The sequence below is a fragment of the Helianthus annuus genome, chromosome 11 (genome assembly GCF_002127325.2).
Source record: "Helianthus annuus cultivar XRQ/B chromosome 11, HanXRQr2.0-SUNRISE, whole genome shotgun sequence".
Classification (NCBI taxonomy): Eukaryota; Viridiplantae; Streptophyta; class Magnoliopsida; order Asterales; family Asteraceae; genus Helianthus; species Helianthus annuus.
The window spans coordinates 39,415,776-39,433,293 of NC_035443.2; the positions used below are offsets into that span (position 1 = coordinate 39,415,776).

At 42.4% G+C, this 17,518-nt stretch overlaps 1 non-coding gene and 2 pseudogenes across 1 annotated transcript; 1 reads left to right on the forward strand and 2 right to left on the reverse strand.

The window, feature by feature from the left end:
- Positions 1-1,738: 1,738 nt before the first annotated feature.
- On the reverse strand, positions 1,739-2,512 carry LOC118483786 (annotated as a pseudogene).
- A 309-nt stretch (positions 2,513-2,821) lies between these two features.
- On the forward strand, positions 2,822-3,065 carry LOC110891935 (annotated as a pseudogene).
- A 12,322-nt stretch (positions 3,066-15,387) lies between these two features.
- Positions 15,388-15,493, reverse strand: LOC118484454. The gene has a single exon (XR_004873565.1). It is a non-coding gene; the product is annotated as a small nucleolar RNA R71 (small nucleolar RNA).
- Positions 15,494-17,518: the final 2,025 nt, after the last annotated feature.

Here is a 17,518-nt window from a genome sequence, read left to right on the forward strand (position 1 = left end):
ACCTTGATTGGAGCCACGTGTCATTGTTGTCGGCCTTGTTGTCCCTTCTGTCATCAGCAGACAAGTGGAGATCGTGGGACAGTTGTCCCCGTCTCTTGATTGGTGCCATGTAGGCGTCCTTGTGTACTTATCGTCAGAAGATCGTGGCGCACGATTGAACAGAGCCTGCTGGACGCTCATTGGCTCTTTTTACTGCCACTTGTACCCTGTGTACCTCTGTAGGTAACAGCGCGTCTTCCTATGGAGAGGATTTTGTTTGGTGGCAACTAACCCGCGCGGGGTTAGTGTGTTCACTTATACCATTGTTTTTATACTAAGTGTTGCTATCTGAGTTCATTATGTGCTCTTTCTCGCGCGGGGCTAAGTCATAATGTGACGTAAGCTGCGCGAGGCTGTTATTATCAAGTTGTTATGCTAAGGAGTATGGTCTCACGTGCAACCTGTTATGAGGTTTGCGCGACTTTTTGGGACCATACCCCTTCAGGAGTTTAAATAAATTGCTATTTAAACTTTAGACTTTTTTATTTTCGTTTAAACCGTTATGTGGTTTTTGATTTATTTTAAACCTTTGGAGTTAATTTTTTATTTGAGTTAAGTTTTAAAATGTCTCTGATTACTGTATTAGGTGACACGTCAGCCCTATTCGGGCCGGGGTGTTACAACTATTTTGGATGTACAATTCAATTTCAGTAGTCATATTTCATTTCAGTTGGAAAATGCAGTCAGATGTTTGGGGTAGTATTAGCGATCAAGGAGTAGTAACTCATATAACGGGAGGAAACTTTGTGCAGAGTTCTATTACTATTAATGGGTGGCTCCACGATTTCTTATGGGCACAGGCATCCCAGGTAATTCAGTCTTATGGTTGGTCATCAAGGACAGGAAAAGTCTTAAGGTTTTAACCCCCAAGCCAATGGGATCGTCATGACCTGCTTTAACGGAGCTCCAATCAGTCGCTACTCGCGAGGGGTAGTACCGTCGATTGGTCTACTCACTACCTACCCAATAACCGCTCCTCGGACAGAGCCATACCTGTGTTACCAAAACTTGCTAGCCGACAAAGGTCGAACTTTCTTACTTCTTTATTGAAAGCGAAAGAGAAAACTGACTTACTGAACTTTTTTATTGAAAGGGTATAACTAACTGGCTGGCACCTTACGAAGTAGCATACTTCTTTTTTTAGTAGTAGGAGGCTTCACATACTCTTACTACTCGAGAGATAGGGTAGCACCCCCCCCCATCCCGAAGTGACGAAGATGAAAAGTGCTTTTGCTAACTCTTTCTCGTCTTCAAAAAAGTATCAAAATGCAGTTATATAAGCTATCACTTTTGCAATGAAAGATCAGCTCATCGAAGGGAAAAGTGAGAGTATCAAAATGCAGTTATATGAGCATCGACTTGAGAATTTGCCTAGTGAGAAAGCCAGGAAAAGACCCAACAGGCATACAAACTCACTCTCCCGGGGCAGCAGAGGAAGGCAAGATTGATCATGTAAACCCAGCCGGGTGGAAAATAACCACAGTGTCAAGCAGCGACTTCCAAATTTTCTGTCTCGTTTTCACTATATTGAGCTTTACATTGTCATGAATAATGGAATTGCAGTCTTTCCAAACTTCCCATAGGATAAATAAAGCAACAGAATTGCGTAAAAAAGAATAATGGGAGCAAAGAGTCTCAGTCCACCAAGACTCAAGACGCTGCTCGAGAGACTGAGCTTGGGATATTGAGATATTAAGATGAGACGCGAAGAAGGACCAAAGGGATGCAACCAGCTACCTTGACCATCTTCCGAAGTTCTAAATAATCTACTGATCAAAGGCTGTAAGGGCGGGCTGCTCTACATTCAGCCACATCACAGTGACCCCGAAGCGATCTTATTCTAGTTGCGGGACGAAATCTGACAGCCAATTGCTGGCTCTGAATAACCAGCCCAGCAAGAAGCTCAATTATTCTATAACATAACGGGGCGGGTTTGCGCGCGAGCTCAGTGACGTAGGTGCACAAGAGTACTTCGCGCCACAACCATCTCTTTTTATAGGTTCTACGGACCGATGCCTGCTGCTTCATCTGGGAGAAAATAATCATAGATATGTCGGTAATTAGACGGAAGAACCACCATAAAAAGATTCCTCGTGTGTCATCTGTAGCAAAATTATGCACGGGAGCTAGCAATCCGGACCGTATTGAAAAGGTTCTTGAGACACAGCATGGAAGAGTCACAATATTCAGAATCGAGGTCCAAGAATGAAGAAGGGGTAGAATTACTGAATGAATACGAGCTGTAGCTAATACCCGAGGCATAAAAGAAGCATTTTCCACGGGATCCCGAAACCACCTGCCACCCGACCTAATTCATGATGAGCCCACTAACTTCCTAGCAAAATGCCTATGGATAAAAACCACCGACATGTCAAGATCAAAATTCGAATTGGTTCCTGGTCCTGGTCAGAGACCACTGTATTCGCGCCGGAGATCCAACAAAAAAGCGAAGTAGTGGTCTCTTTCTTTCCATTACGAACGACACGCTTCGTCTGCTCCCTCCCCGTGTCCACTAGCGCTCCTGTCAAGAGCGAAGAGAAGGCGAAACGCCGCCAAAGCAACATAAGCAGGCTTCTATTGCTACGTAACAATAGAGCAGGATAGCCTTTTGCGCCCACATGTTTGAATTTGAGGGTAAAGAGCTTTCTTCTTATACGGGATCCGACGCATCCAGTAGAGCGAAAGAGCCTTCCATTCTTTTCGGCGTCATCCTTCCGCATTGGCGGCGAGTGGAGTGCCACAATCCCATTCATCATTTTTGATCTACATAAGCCAAAGCCCATAGCACTAGCGACGTCTCCGGCATAAATGCAAGGAGGATGTATAGCTGATATAGGATCTTGTGGAACAGGATTTGATTCTACAAGCGGTTCGGTACGAACGAAGAAATTTCGAACAAAAGGGTCGGAACTCGCCGATAGGAAAGAAGAGAAAACAAAGCAATGCCAAGAGCTCCGTCAATCCGCTGTTCATCGATAAACGAAGCTCTCTCTTTATCATCTCGCGCTAGATGCAACAAAGGATGAGTCCTTTTTCCTTCTCGCGAACCACGGAACGCCTAGCACCCAGAGGAGCAAAGCTTATTTGGGAAAACGGCGCATAAAAAAGGGCTGACCCGTCGAAAGTCTGGTGCCTTCGCGAACGAAGTTCAGAATCAACAAGGGTTCGTAGAACGAAGGGAGTGTACAACTGGGTCGTAGCCCCAGTTTTTTGTTCGTAACTGGGGAGAGATAGAATGGAGTTCTTCACGAAGTTCGAGTCATAGGAATAAAAAAGATTTTCTCTATGGCCTCCTCGTTTTGAGACATCATGGCTTTGGGGTCGACCCCGGTAACAAAGAAGGAATCCATAAAAACTTAGGATCCGACACCATGATAAAATACTACCCTCATGATTAGACCATGTCCCTGAGATTTGATAAAAGAAAGGTGCACTTGCGGTTAATTCGTTGTCATTGGATAAGTTATTAGGAATATGACGGAACGGAAGACCAAGGAAAGAAAGAAGAATGCACCAAATTGCAGGTGCTGCACCAAACACTGGTGGTTCTTTCTTGTTGTAAGTGAATGCAACGAAGAGACCCGGAAATAACGAATAATGAAACAATTCATATATTGACGTGCTCATTTCAAAATTGATGATTTGTTATTCCCATCATCCTGTGGTTTCAGGATGATCCACAAGAAAGGTGGCAGGATTCGAACCTACACTCTGACCATGACTCACCGCCTTCAACCCATTGGTCTCCGTTACAAGGTAGGGCGGGGGTGAGGAAAGGCAGAAATGAGTTCATGCCACAACGATCCCTATGGAAGGGAAATTGATCAAGATTTTTGGCTTGCAATAAAGCTAGGGTCCTGTTCGGGCAAGCTATTGATTCCATTACCGAACCAAACAAGATTATTCCCTTAGTCCTATCTATCCACCTCTCCAGACACAATATCTTGAGTACCTATGATGGTGACCACATCTGCTGGCATGTGATGTTTGGACATAGAATCGAGTCCTTGTGAATGCGCAGAGCCGGGTGCTCTTATTTTACGACGGTAGGGACGATTGCTTCCATTACTGGCCAGAAAGACACCAAATTGTCCTTTAGGTGCTTCAACTGCGGTATAGGTAGAAGAAGCTGGTACGGAAAAACCTTCTGTATAAGGTTCGAAATGGTGAATTGAGGTAGAGTAGACCAATGATCCTGTAGTCATTTGGCCGGCTATTGAAAGAAAAAGCTTGCATCTGCTCCCCCTATTATATAACCGGTCCTATCTCTCTCCAAACTTAACGTGGTAGTTTCCCATCATAGGGCTTTCTATCTATAGATTAAGCCATTACCAAACCAAGGAGCGAATTCCTTCAGAAGTCAGTTGACTGCTTCTATAGATAAGGCGAAGCGTCCTTGGCTTAGCTTTATAGCCCTTCTTAGTAAGGCTACGGCCCTACTACAGCGCTTCGCTAACTCGAAGCGTCTCGCTATGAGAATCTAGCTTCACTAACGTTCGACTAAGTCTTGAACCTTCGCGCTAACCGTTCGGCATAAAATGCAGTTAAATGGTAATATGTTAAAACCTTCGCGCTGACCGTTCGACTTGTTACAATTGACGGAAATATAATATGTTAAAACTAGCAACAAGAGTTAAATGGTAACCTATTATAAAATGCCATTTTGAAAAAGTTTTATTTTGTAGCTATCTTTGGACAGATTGTAATGTTTCTCTTTCTTTGGAAGTGTGTGTATTTATAGCCAATCGTTTACCTGGCGATTTTGACCTTTGGAAATGGCTAAGTGCATCGTGAAACATGATGCTATACTTTATTTAATGGTACTCGGTGTGGGAGGATGCAAGTTTTTGAAGGATACCCTCCACCTTAACGCCACGTCAATATCCAAGGAGGATGTCCCTTCAAGTATGGATTAGGGGAAATGCAGTATATAAATATATACATATATATATATATATATATATATATATGGTAGAGTTTCGCGAGAACGACCTTTATTGCGAGAAACACAAGAACCAATATGAACACAACAAAATAATCTAAAAAAACCTAAAGAAACCTAACCCCCCTCACCTCAAAAACCTACCCCCCCCTCCCAAAGCTAAATGCTAAAAACTAAATCATTAAAAAAAATCTAAAAATCATACAAATTTTTTTTTTAGTATTTTATAATTAAAAATCGTTACTTTTAGTAGCAATTTTTTTAATAACGAAATACACGAATTTAAAGTAAAAATTATTAAATTTTTTTTGTGTGTTTTTTAGTTATTTTTGGTTGTGTTCACATTGTTTCTCGAGGTTCCCGTATAAAGGGTGGTTCCTAACGGATCCTTCTTCTATATATATATATATATATAGGAGAATGATCCGTTAGGAACCACCCTTTATTGCGTGATCCGCGAGAACCAACGTTAATACAACAAAAAAATACCTAAAAACATCTAAAAAACACACAATTTTCTTTAATATTTTTTATATAAAATCGCTAGTTTTTGTTATTAATTTTTTTCTTTTATAAACAATATTTTTTTTGGCTACTAAAAGTGGCGATTTTTACATAAAATATAAAAAAAACATTTTTTTGTGTGTTTTTTAGATTTTTTGGGGGGTTTAATTTTTAGCATTTAGCTTATGGGGGGGGGTTAGGTTTTTTTTGGATTTTTTTTTGTGGGGGGGGGGGTTTATGTTTTTTTTAGGTTTTTGATGGTGTAGTGAGTTTATTTTGTTGTGTTTACATTGGTTCTCGCATGAACCCTACCTATATAACCACCAAAAACCTAAGCTCCCCCCCCCCCCCCCCGGCCCAAAAACCTAAACCCACCCCACAAGCTAAATGTTAAAAACCAAACCTTAAAGCTAAAGCCCCAAAAAAAAACCTAAAAAAATCTTAAAAAATCTAAAAAACACACAAAATATTTTATTTTATGGGGGGGGGGGTTAGGTTTTTTTTTTTGGATTTTTTTTTTTGGGGGGGGGGGGGTGGGGGGTTATGTTTTTTTAGTTTTTTTGGTGATGTAGTGGGTTTATTTTGTTGTGTTCACATTGGTGCTCGCGGTTCTCGCATGAACCCTACCTATATAACCACCAAAAACCTAAAAGAACCTAAGCTCCCCCCCCCCCCCGCCCCAAAAACCTAAACCCGCCCCACAAGCTAAATGTTAAAAACTAAACCATAAAGCTAAACCCCCAAAAAAACCTAAAAAAATCTTTAAAAATCTAAAAAACACACAAAATATTTTATTTTAATATTTTTTTAAATCGCTATTTTTAGTATCCAAATTTTTTTATTAACAAAAAGTAGCGATTTTAATTAAAAAAAGGGTCATGCTAATCCCACACGCAGGAAATTATTTTCACACCTCTAAGCGCCGCGCTATGGCCATAGCGGGGCGCTTAGGTCGACAAAAGGTGATTTGATGGTTTGACTGACATAAGTTGCAGAGACATAAAGGTGATACGAGTTTACAGGTGTCTCGTGAACCCTAAGCGCCGCGCTATGGCCAAAGCGCGGCGCTTCGACCCCAAATTTTCACTTTAAAAACCTGCTTAGACTCAACATTCACCATTCGGTGATTTTGTTGTTTGTCGATTTTCTTTGCTCTATTAGTTACATGTCTTGAAAAAACGATGTCGTGGTTAAGCAACTATCTTTTCGGTCAATATTCTAACGAGTCAGTTGTTCCTGATTCTTACGAGGGGACCGTTATTTCTGACTCGTATGAGAAACCGGTCTCGTCCAACTTGAGGGAGGCAGAGGTTGTATCTGGCATTCGTTATCATGATAACACGGTGAAGCTGGATTTGAATACCCCTGTGGAGGACCCTTACGCACAACAAGGTTATTCGAATTTCGGTTACGGTGGCGAGTACAGCTTTGTACAGCAGGAGTGTTATCCAAACGACAGTTACGGTTGTCAACAGAACTTACAATGTTATTCGAATTTCGGTTACGGTGGCGAGCACAACTTTGTACAGCAGGAGTGTTATCCAAACCACAGTTACGGTTGTCAACCGAGCTTTGAACATCAAGTCTATTCGAACCTCGGTGACGATGGTGAGCCAGAGGATGTGTCTGTTGACGAGGAAGGCTGTTACCCGGTTACATTTTCGTTTGATACAACGCAGACCTTTTCGTCACGTAAAGAGTTGGTGCGTTGGGTACAAGACACGACAAAAGACAATGGTTACCTGATTGTGATTAAGAGGTCGAATAAAAGAGGAGAGAATTACAAGATGTGGTTTCAATGTACTTTAGGTAGGGAGCATAAGAGTATAGCTACACAGAGGAAAACGGGTAGCAAGAAAATAGGTTGCCCGTTCGAGATGATCGGGTTTTCGGAATCATCCGGAAGTGTTTGGAGGATCGAGGTGACGAAGGCGAAGCATAACCACACTCCTATTGAAAACTTAGATGGTCACGCGTATGCGAGAAGGCTTTCTTCGGAGGATAAAAAACTGGTTAAGGAGCTGGCAGAGAAAGATATTCCCAACCAAAGTATCTGGCGAACGCTGACAAAAAACAATCCGGATAGAAAGCTTATTCCGAAAGATATACACAACGCTGTTCAGAAGATCAACGCCGAAAAAAATGTCGGTAAGTCTCCAATGCAAAAACCTGAAAACATTCTTCTCGAAAAAGATTACACTTATTACATGCGCACGGATGAGATATCGAACGAAGTTGAAGATGTCTTCTTTGTTCACAAAATATCATTCACTATGTGGTGTGCCTTCCCGCATGTGCTAATGATTGACGCTACATACAAAACGAACATGTACAACCTGCCATTTGTTCAAGTCGTAGGCATGACGTCGACAAACAAATCGTTTACGGCTGCTTGTGCGGTAATTTCCGCTGATAAGTCAGAGAACTACCTATGGGTGTTGCAGAGGATCAAGTCTATGCTGGTAGGATGTATGGAACCGCGCGTGATTTTAACAGACAGGGATTTTGCGCTAATGAACGCGTGTGAACAAGTTTTTCCAAAAGCGCATAAGTATCTTTGTCGGTTCCATATTCAGCAAAATATTAATAAGAACAGCAAGAGGAAATTCTCTGACAAGGAGTGGAAAGAATTCGTACGTACATTTTGGACATTGTGCGAGTCTACGACCGAGGAAATATACAGGTATAACTTGGAAAACCTTGAAGCACAACTGAAAGAAGATGGCCGTGAACGTGAGTATTTCTTACATAATTATGTTCAAATTTTATATAATAACAAAAACTGACTATTTACGTTTTTTAATTTTAGAGGTTTTTGATTATTTGATGAAATCTTGGTTGGATCCGTACCGTGAAAAGTTTGTATCTTGCTGGATTAACAAAACTATCAACTTTCACCAAACTACGACCAACAGGGTTGAGGGCATGCATGCAACACTAAAAAGTCACTTTCCAAGTCATCGCAACACACTGGATAAACTTGTACTGTATGTTGATCATGTTGTTGATAGACAATTCGCCGAGATTAGAACTAGCTTTGAAACAAGCCTCCGAAAAGTGATGAAGCACCACAAGGATCAGCCCATGCTTGCATATATTCTCAGAAAGGTTTCAATATATGCGATTGAGCTTTTGAGTATAGAACTAAAACGTAAGGAAGACGGGTTGAGAGCCTACGGTGCAAGCTGTGGTTGCCAACTTTTTACCAGCTGTGGTTTGCCATGTGCCTGTCGTTTGGAAAAGATGGAAAATAACGGTAATTAATATTTTTGACCTTTCTCGTTATAATTTTGCCACCTAATTTGTTTTCATCCACAGGTCAGCAAATCCGGATCACACACATAGACGTGTTCTGGAAGAAGCTTGACTTCAAGCCTGCAAGGAATAACATAGAGGATATCGATGTAGACGCGGAATTTGAAAAATTGAAACAACAGATTGATCCAACACCCCCTCAAGTGAAAAGGAGCTTCTTTGAAAAGTTTCAGCAAATCCTCAATCCAGGGAACAATAACAAAAAACCTCCTCCTGTTCTGAAGAAAACTCGTGGTCGCCCAACATTGAAAACGCAGGAAGAAAGGAAAGTTGAAGCCGCTAGAAAAAGCTCGTACATTCCGTCGAAAGAAACTTGGGTCGAGGCCTCAGACGATCTTCCCCGTCACAGCTCGTACATATCACCCAAAGATTCTAGAAGACAAAAGAATACCAAACCGCTCAACCTACACCCTGATTTCCCGATGATCAAGCTCGGTCCTAAGACGGATATAGCGATCCGCAACTACGCATCTCAGATTCCCAAAGTGATCCATCCATATATCGTTAGAATAAAGGACGTGAAACCAGATGATCATTGTGGGTTTTGATTGGTGGCTGTTGGGTTAGGAGGGAAACAAAAGTCGTATTTGATGATCCGGAAACAACTTATAATGGAGTTACGTATGAACGAATCTCTTTAGAGGCAGGTTTTCGATCCGGAAAACATAGGACATTATGATGCGCTGGTTAGACGGATCGATTTCAAGGGGGTGGGACGAGCAGATATCGAAAATTACATGACGATGCCTGAGACGGGGTTTCTTATTGCCCAACGATACGTTGTGATTGTTCACACCTTCGACATTCGTGGGAGCGATACAATTTTCCCTCTGCTGGGCGGGCCAAACGAAGCTGAGCAACCTAACCTGGTGGTTGCGGTTATGTTCATCGACCATGGGTATTTCATACATGTAGAGCTTGGAGGTTGTTATCCAATGCCTCCCCCAAACCTACTCTGGACAGCGAACAGAACGGAGCGCGCAGCAGCCTGGCATACATTATACAGGGATGAGATCAACGCGTACGAAATGCTTACGTATCGTCCCCCTAAGTAACCCCATATGTTCACGATGTATGTTAAATGTGTTTAATAATAATCACGTTTGTGTTTGTTCAATATATGCGTTACATCACGTTAAAAACCGAATGTCACCGACACGACCCAATCAGATTCAATACGCACTTGTACGACCCAAAATGACAATATACATCATAATACTACAAATAATGAAAAAAAACGTCATGTTCATGTACGGTAGGCGGCTGATACACATAACACTACTCATAGGAGTACTTGTGCTTTCAAACCAAAATGATACGATATAATGGAATATGACATCACACGTAACCGATTTGATCCGGAACTTGCAGTATAGTCCATATATATTAAAAAATGATGTATAATGGAAAAAGCGTAAAATTTAGACTATTATCGACGCGTTTGTGAATTAAAAACAATTTTTAAAAAATAAAAAAAAGGCCCTAAGCGCCGCGCTATGGCCATAGCGGGGCGCTTCAGTCCATCGTTTAAGCTGAAGCGGGGCAGCTTCTCCCCCATTTCAACCACAAACATAAAAACACACACAAAGGTGCGATTACACACACTTGAGCCGGAGATCTTCGTTTTCAAGCTTTCAACCGCTAAAAGGTAAGATTGAACACCCTTAATCGTTTTGGTTAAATGTACATGTTGAAATTTGTTTTGATTGGGGCGGGTTTGTACATATCCGGCTGGGTTCTGTTCTTCAAAATGAAGAACCAAAGCGCCGCGCCGAGGCCAAAGCCAAGGCGCTTTGGTTCATGTTTATTTTTTTTATTTATTCATTATTTGTTTAATATTATTTGTTTATTATTTAAATTGTTTAATAATATTATTTGTTTATTATTTTATATTTAATATTATTTGTTTATTATCTTTTATTTAAATTGTTTAATAATATTATTTGTTTATTATTTTATATTTAATAATATTTGTTTATTATCTTTTATTTAAATTGTTTAATATTATTATTTGTTTATTATTTTATATTTAATATTATTTGCTTATTATCTTTTATTTAAATTGTTTAATAATATTATTTATTTATTTAAATTGTTTAATAATATTATTTGTTTATTATCTTTTATTTAAATTGTTTAATAATATTATTTATTTATTATCTTTTAAACGTGCAGGGATGGATTCCGATGACGAGATTGAGCATATGGAGGCTGAGGGAGAGGTGGGAGAGGAGGGAGAGGAGGGAGAGGAGGCATGTCCGTACCTACAGTTTCCGCAGGGGTCACGAGCGAGGAGGAGATGCGCTAGGTTGCGCACCGTGGAGTGGGAGCTGCTGGAGACCGTGGGAGAGGCTGTGCGGACGCGGGATATAGTAGGACTAGATACTCCTTGGTCGCGCCTCTTTCAGATAGCGATGGAGGACTCGTACCGTGAGCTTATGATCGAGTTTCTTTCTACGTTTACATACGCGCCGCATCCGGCGGATTACGTGGAGGACCCGGATTTTCCAGTCCACGAGGTTACATTCCGTCTCGCCGGGCAGCAGTTTGTAATGAGTGTGCGGAAGTTTGCTGTCCATACAGGTTTGTACACAGAGCCCGAGCTTGATACTGATTTATATACGCAGGGGGTTAGGCAGATGGACAGGCAGACGCTTATTAGTTTCTAGAGGGCCATTTCCAGGGTTCCCTTTGGGAAATCCTGGCAAAAGGCCACCACTATTAGAGACCCCTTGTACCGATACCTGCACCATATTATCGGGTCATCTATCGTGCCGCGGGGTACCAGCAGGGAGAAGGTCAACCTCAGTGACCTTTTCTTTCTATACTGCCTACTTCGCGGCCAGACCTGCGATCTCGCAGGCTGTCTGGCAAATTACTTTTCCACAGCATACCACCGGCAGCTCCGCGGGAAGCTGCACGGTGGCTCATACATCACCGCCATTGCACGCTCGCTAGGGCTCGTGCCCGAGAGTGATCCAGAGCTGTCCTCGCCGATCCCGTCGACTAGGTTGGGTCGCGCGTCAGTATCTAGCATGCAGATCACCCGTACCTTTGATGTTGGTCTGAGGTTCAAGGGTCGTAACGGGCTGATTTGGCAGCCGGAGGTGTTGCCGAAGGTCATCCCGGTTGTTATTGAGGTGAGGCCTGGAGTGTTAGCCCCTCCTCATGTTCAGGAGGCCACTCGGCATGCTCAGCTACAGGCTCTGGGCCTCGATCAGCCTCAGGACGAGCCTCAGGCTCAGCCTCAGGCTCAGCCTCAGCCTATATTCGATGATTCGGCTTAGGAGGAGCAGGTCGAGGAGATCCCGGTACCACCAGTTCAGCCAGCTCCTGAGCCGCCACAGTACCCGCAGCACGTTTACGCTGACCTGCCTCCGGCAGCGCGTGAGGTTGCTCGGGACTTCGACCGGCGCCTCAGACGTCAGGGCGCACGCATTGACTGGATCATCGAGACGCTCGTTGCTCTACGAGAACTCGCTGGGTTGCCTCCACTTCCCCTCCCACAGTCCCCACCGCACGAGGATTAGTACCTTAGTTTGTTTGTTTAGTGTTTTATTATGTATTATGTACTCAGTTGTACCTTTTTGTTTTGTATTGTATGTACAAACTGATATACATATATATATATATATATTGTAGTTAATCTTTTATTTACATCACGTTGGTTTTGGATTGTTTACGTTTAATTCTTATGGCTTTCTGTACATTTTATTTAACGTGTTCGTTTAATTTAACAAAATAAACAACGTTAAGAACTTATATTATATACGTTCTATAAAAATAATGACGTAATGACGTAATTATAAAACAACTATGAATTATATGTAATAAAACTCAAATAAAAATTTTTCCTCCAAAAATCCCTATCAAACTAATCCAACCAAAAATCCCTACCAAACTAACCCACATCAACCCACATCCCACCTGTTTCAAAAAAAAAAAACATCCAAAGCGCCGCGCTATGGCCAAAGCGGGGCGCTTTGGTCTTGGCCAACAGACAAGAACTGACAGAAGTCAGTCCTTGATATGTGTAAAATGCAACATATAAATGACATCAATTAAGGCATAAAACTAACCCCTTTTAAGTACTAATATTGGAAAAAGAGTGTTTTTGTCTTCCTTTTGTATTTTCAGGATGAAATGAGCTCAAATTCACAAAAGAAGCAAAAAGACAGCTAATTCTAACATAAATACAAGAAAAGGAATAAAAGTAGACTGCCCGAACCCTCAACGGCATCTCCCCAAGCAAAGAAGAGAAAACAGAAGCCTGAACACGCCCCGTGCTCAGCCAGCACGGGGCCGTGCCCAAGAAGCAGCAGAAAAGACAAACCTGTAGAAGCTTCTATTGCCCACCACGGGGCCGTGTCCAGTGAGCACGGGGGCGTGGTGAAAGTACAGCAGGCGCATTAATTGTAATTGCGAATTACAATTAATGAAGAGAGATAGTGTCAGACGGGCACGGGGGCGTGTCCAGCGGACACGGTGCCGTGCCCAGCCTTCTGTTCAGCCTATAAATAGGAGTGCTTGGTTTCATTCCAATCCATCCCTTGGCACACCACCTCTCTCACACTTCATCCACCACCCACCACCACCATAACACCATCATCCACCACCATCATCCATTGTCCATCGTAGAGTGTGTGAGTCGTCTCGGGATCCAAGATTGATCGTAAGAGTTCTTGACAATCAAGGCCATGTTTGCCTAAGTCTCTTACATCACTTGGTGAAGACAAGTGTTTAGTATAATACTTTTTATTTTTAATCTTTTGCACTTTTTATTTGGTTTTGTATTAATGACTTTAATACCTAGTTACTTATGTTGAAGGTGATCTTTCCTTATCATTTGTCCGTGGTGTCTTGGCATTATTTTACTGTCTATATAAAATAAAAGATTTTCACCATTCATATCTCCACGGTCTATATGGAGGTATGTTGGCTACCTGGTCGGGGGTTAAGGGAACGGTTTGGTAAGGGTCTTGCCCTTGTTCAGCGTTTAGAGGTCCTGCAAGGGACCTGGGTCAAATTTAGTAGGATCTCCTTCAATGCCCAAGGTATTGGATGGCGGGGATCCAAACTCTTTGACCCCCTCATAAGTTAACTACTATTAATACTATAACCCGGCTATTTAGGACTGTATCCCTGCTGACTCAGACTACTTAGCCGAGGGTAACGTCACCGCCAAAAGCGGGGCCTACCATAATTTGCATTAATAACTTAATTCATTATCTTCCAATAATCCAACCATTTAGGATTGTATCCTTGCTGACTCAAACTACTGGGTTGAGGGTAACGTCGCCTTCAAAAGAGGGGCCTACTACAATAACTAAGATAATCTCTTAAACAAGTGCAAAAGTGCGAAAATAATCAAAGGTTATACTAATACACGAGTCGGAACCAAGTGATTCATCTTGTCTATCTGTTTTTATTTTATTTTTATTTTTCAGCATTTAGTTAGTTTTATTTTCTTAGTTAAAAAACATTTTTTCTAACTTTTGATTTGATTAGACGTTGAGGATAAACCGGTATTAAAAGCTCTTGTGTCCTTGGACGACCTCGGTATCTTACCAACACTATACTACGTCCACGATAGGTACACTTGCCCATATGTGTGTTTAGTGTTAGTGAATATCGTGTTTTATAAATTTAAAACTTGGCTAAAGGTGTAAAAAGGGCTTAATTATATATCTAAATTATATTACACTACACACGCATCAAGTTTTTGGCGCCGCTGCCGGGGACACAAGGATTTTAAGAAAGTTAGGAATCAACGGCCTAATCATATTTTTATTCTTCTTTTTAATTTTTAGGATTTTCTTAGTTTTTCAGCTTCTGCAGAGCTCAGCACGGGCCGTGCCTGGTCGGACACGGGCCGTGCCCAGCATCGTTATTGGCAGTTTTTAATTTTCCAAGTTACAGAAGGCTGACCACGGGGCCGTGTCCAACTTCCAGTAACTGGGATCTGGAAAACAATCACTGTAACTTCGACCACGGGCCGTGTTCACTGAACACGGGGCCGTGGTGAACCTTCTGACCAGCATTCTTTTCTGTTTTTATTGCAGGACTTGGAACCAGACGCCAATCTTACATAGTGTATGAGCTCCAGTTCTAATAAGGACATAAAAGAACCTCTAGAAGAACCCGAACGCTTTCTCAGAAAAAGATTAAAAGCTAAAAACCAAGAGAAGGTTTCGGGTGATCCACCTCCAATGGCGGACCAACGTACCCTCATGGATTATCTACGACCTACCGTAGGTAACCTAGGCGCCACTATCAATGCTCCGAATGTTGAAGCTAATAACTTCGAACTTCGGCCGCATCTGATACAAATGCTCCAAAACTCCGCAACCTTCCATGGGCTTGCGGACGAGGATCCCCATCTACATATCACTAATTTCTTAGAAATATGTGATACCTTTCGGATCAACGGAGCATCAAATGACGCCATCTGCCTCCGAATGTTTCCTTTCTCACTAAAAGACCGAGCGAAAGCTTGGCTCAACACCCTCCCAGCTGGATCGGTAAACACCTGGGATGAACTAGCCCAAAAATTTCTATATAAGTATTTCCCTCCCGCTAAAACGGCTAAATTAATGACTGAAATTAATACATATTCACAAGAGGATGGGGAATCCTTATATGAAACTTGGGAAGGTTCAAGGAGTTATTACGCAAGTGTCCACATCACGGCCTTGCGATATGGCAACAAGTATCCACTTTCTGTAATGGATTGTTGCCACACACAAGGCAGACACTTGATTCTAGCTCCGGGGGACTTTTAGGTAATCGACGCCCGCATGAAATATATAATCAAATTGAGGAAATTGCTCAAACCAATTTTCAATGGCACACCCCCCGAGGCAATAAATCTATTGCCCCGGGCGCCCATAAGGTCGATGAAAGCACTTCTTTACAAGCCCAAATCGAGGCCCTTTCTTCAAAAATAAAAAAATTAGAAATGACAAAAACAGTCTCGGTTATGGCTTGTGAAGGGTGTGGTGGGTCACATGAAAATTGGAGTTGTATGAAAGAAACGGACGATCAACAAGAATTGGTAAACTACATTGATAATAGACCTAGGCCGTCGGGTCCTCCAACGGGAACTTACAACCAAGGATGGCGAAACCACCCAAACCTTGGTTGGAGAGAACCCGGCAATAGTAGTAACCAACAAACCCAACGAACAAACTTTCAACAACCAAAAAATGAGTCACAAAATTTCACTCAACAACAAAGTGGACGAGAAAGGATTGAAGATACTGTATCTCGCCTTATCTCCGACACTGAAAAGAAAAACTCGGAAAGATTTCTACAATTAGAATCAAATTTTAGAAATCAACAAGCTAGTATTCAAAACATAGAAAAACAATTAAATCAAATAGCTCAAAATTTTGCCGAGAGACCGCAAGGCGCATTACCTAGCAATACCGAAACAAACCCAAAAGCGCAAGTTCACCTCATCACGCTACGAAACCGCACCGTAGGGCCTGCAGAAGCGCTGCCGCCAACAGAAGAAACGGCACCCACACCTCTGCAGGAAAAGGACTCCCCTCCGTCACCAGAGCCTACCAGAGCTCCTCGAGTTCCGTACCCCGGTAGGTTAATTCGTCAGAAGACCAATGAGCAATTCGCGAAGTTCGAAAGTCTATTAAAGCAATTGCATGTCAATATTCCTTTTATTGAGGTCCTAACCCAAATGCCCAAATACTCTAAGTTCATGAGGGACTTCCTCACTCATAAAAAGAAAATTGAAAATTTGCAATTAGTCAATTGAGGCGAAGAATGCTCTGCCCTCGTACTCAATAAACTTCCCCAAAAGAAAATCGATCCCGGAAGCTTCATGATTCCCTGCTCAATAGGGGAGTCCCCCGTTCGTAATGCCCTAGCCGATCTTGGGGCTAGCATTAACCTCATGCCCTCATCAATGTTTAAAAGACTTGGCCTGGGAACCACGAGTCCTACAAAAATGAGCATACAACTCGCTGATCGATCCGTCAAATTCCCACAAGGTGTCATTGAAAATGTCTTGGTAAAAGTAAGCAAATTCGTCTATCCAACCGGCTTTGTCATACTCGATATGGAGGAAGACACCGAGGTCCCCCTCATACTAGGGAGACCATTTCTTGCCACCGCACAAGCAGTGGTAGATATGAATGACGGAACACTCACCTTGAGGTATGGGGATGATGAAGTAAAATTCGGAGTTGGGAAGAGAATAGAGGACGACGACCCGGTCAACTACATGAAGGTTATTGATTCGAGCTTGGATGCTGCTCTCCGACGGTGTAACATGGGACGCCAAGCATCCCACTCAGAAAATATATAACCTCACATTGGGTCTAGCCAAGGACCCTTATAAACGTGGCGCACCACGGAGGCATTCCGCGAAACTATCCTTAGTCTAGTTTAATCTTTTAGTTTTAATTTGCAGGAATAAAACACACTCATGGTGGTAATGGATGAAAGAACGAAGCAACCCGACACAAATCTCCATTACAGAAAGCTCAACACGGGTCGTGCTCAACCAACACGGCCCCGTGCTGAGCCACCTGCAGAAAAACGCCCAGTTCAGGTAACTGGACACGAGCCGTGTTCACCAGACACGCCCCCGTGTCCAGGCTTCTGTCTCATTTCTTTAATTTCTGTTACTGGCACCTGAACACGGGGCCGTGTCCGGTCCCCACGGGGCCGTGTCCAGACTGCCAGTAACATAAATCT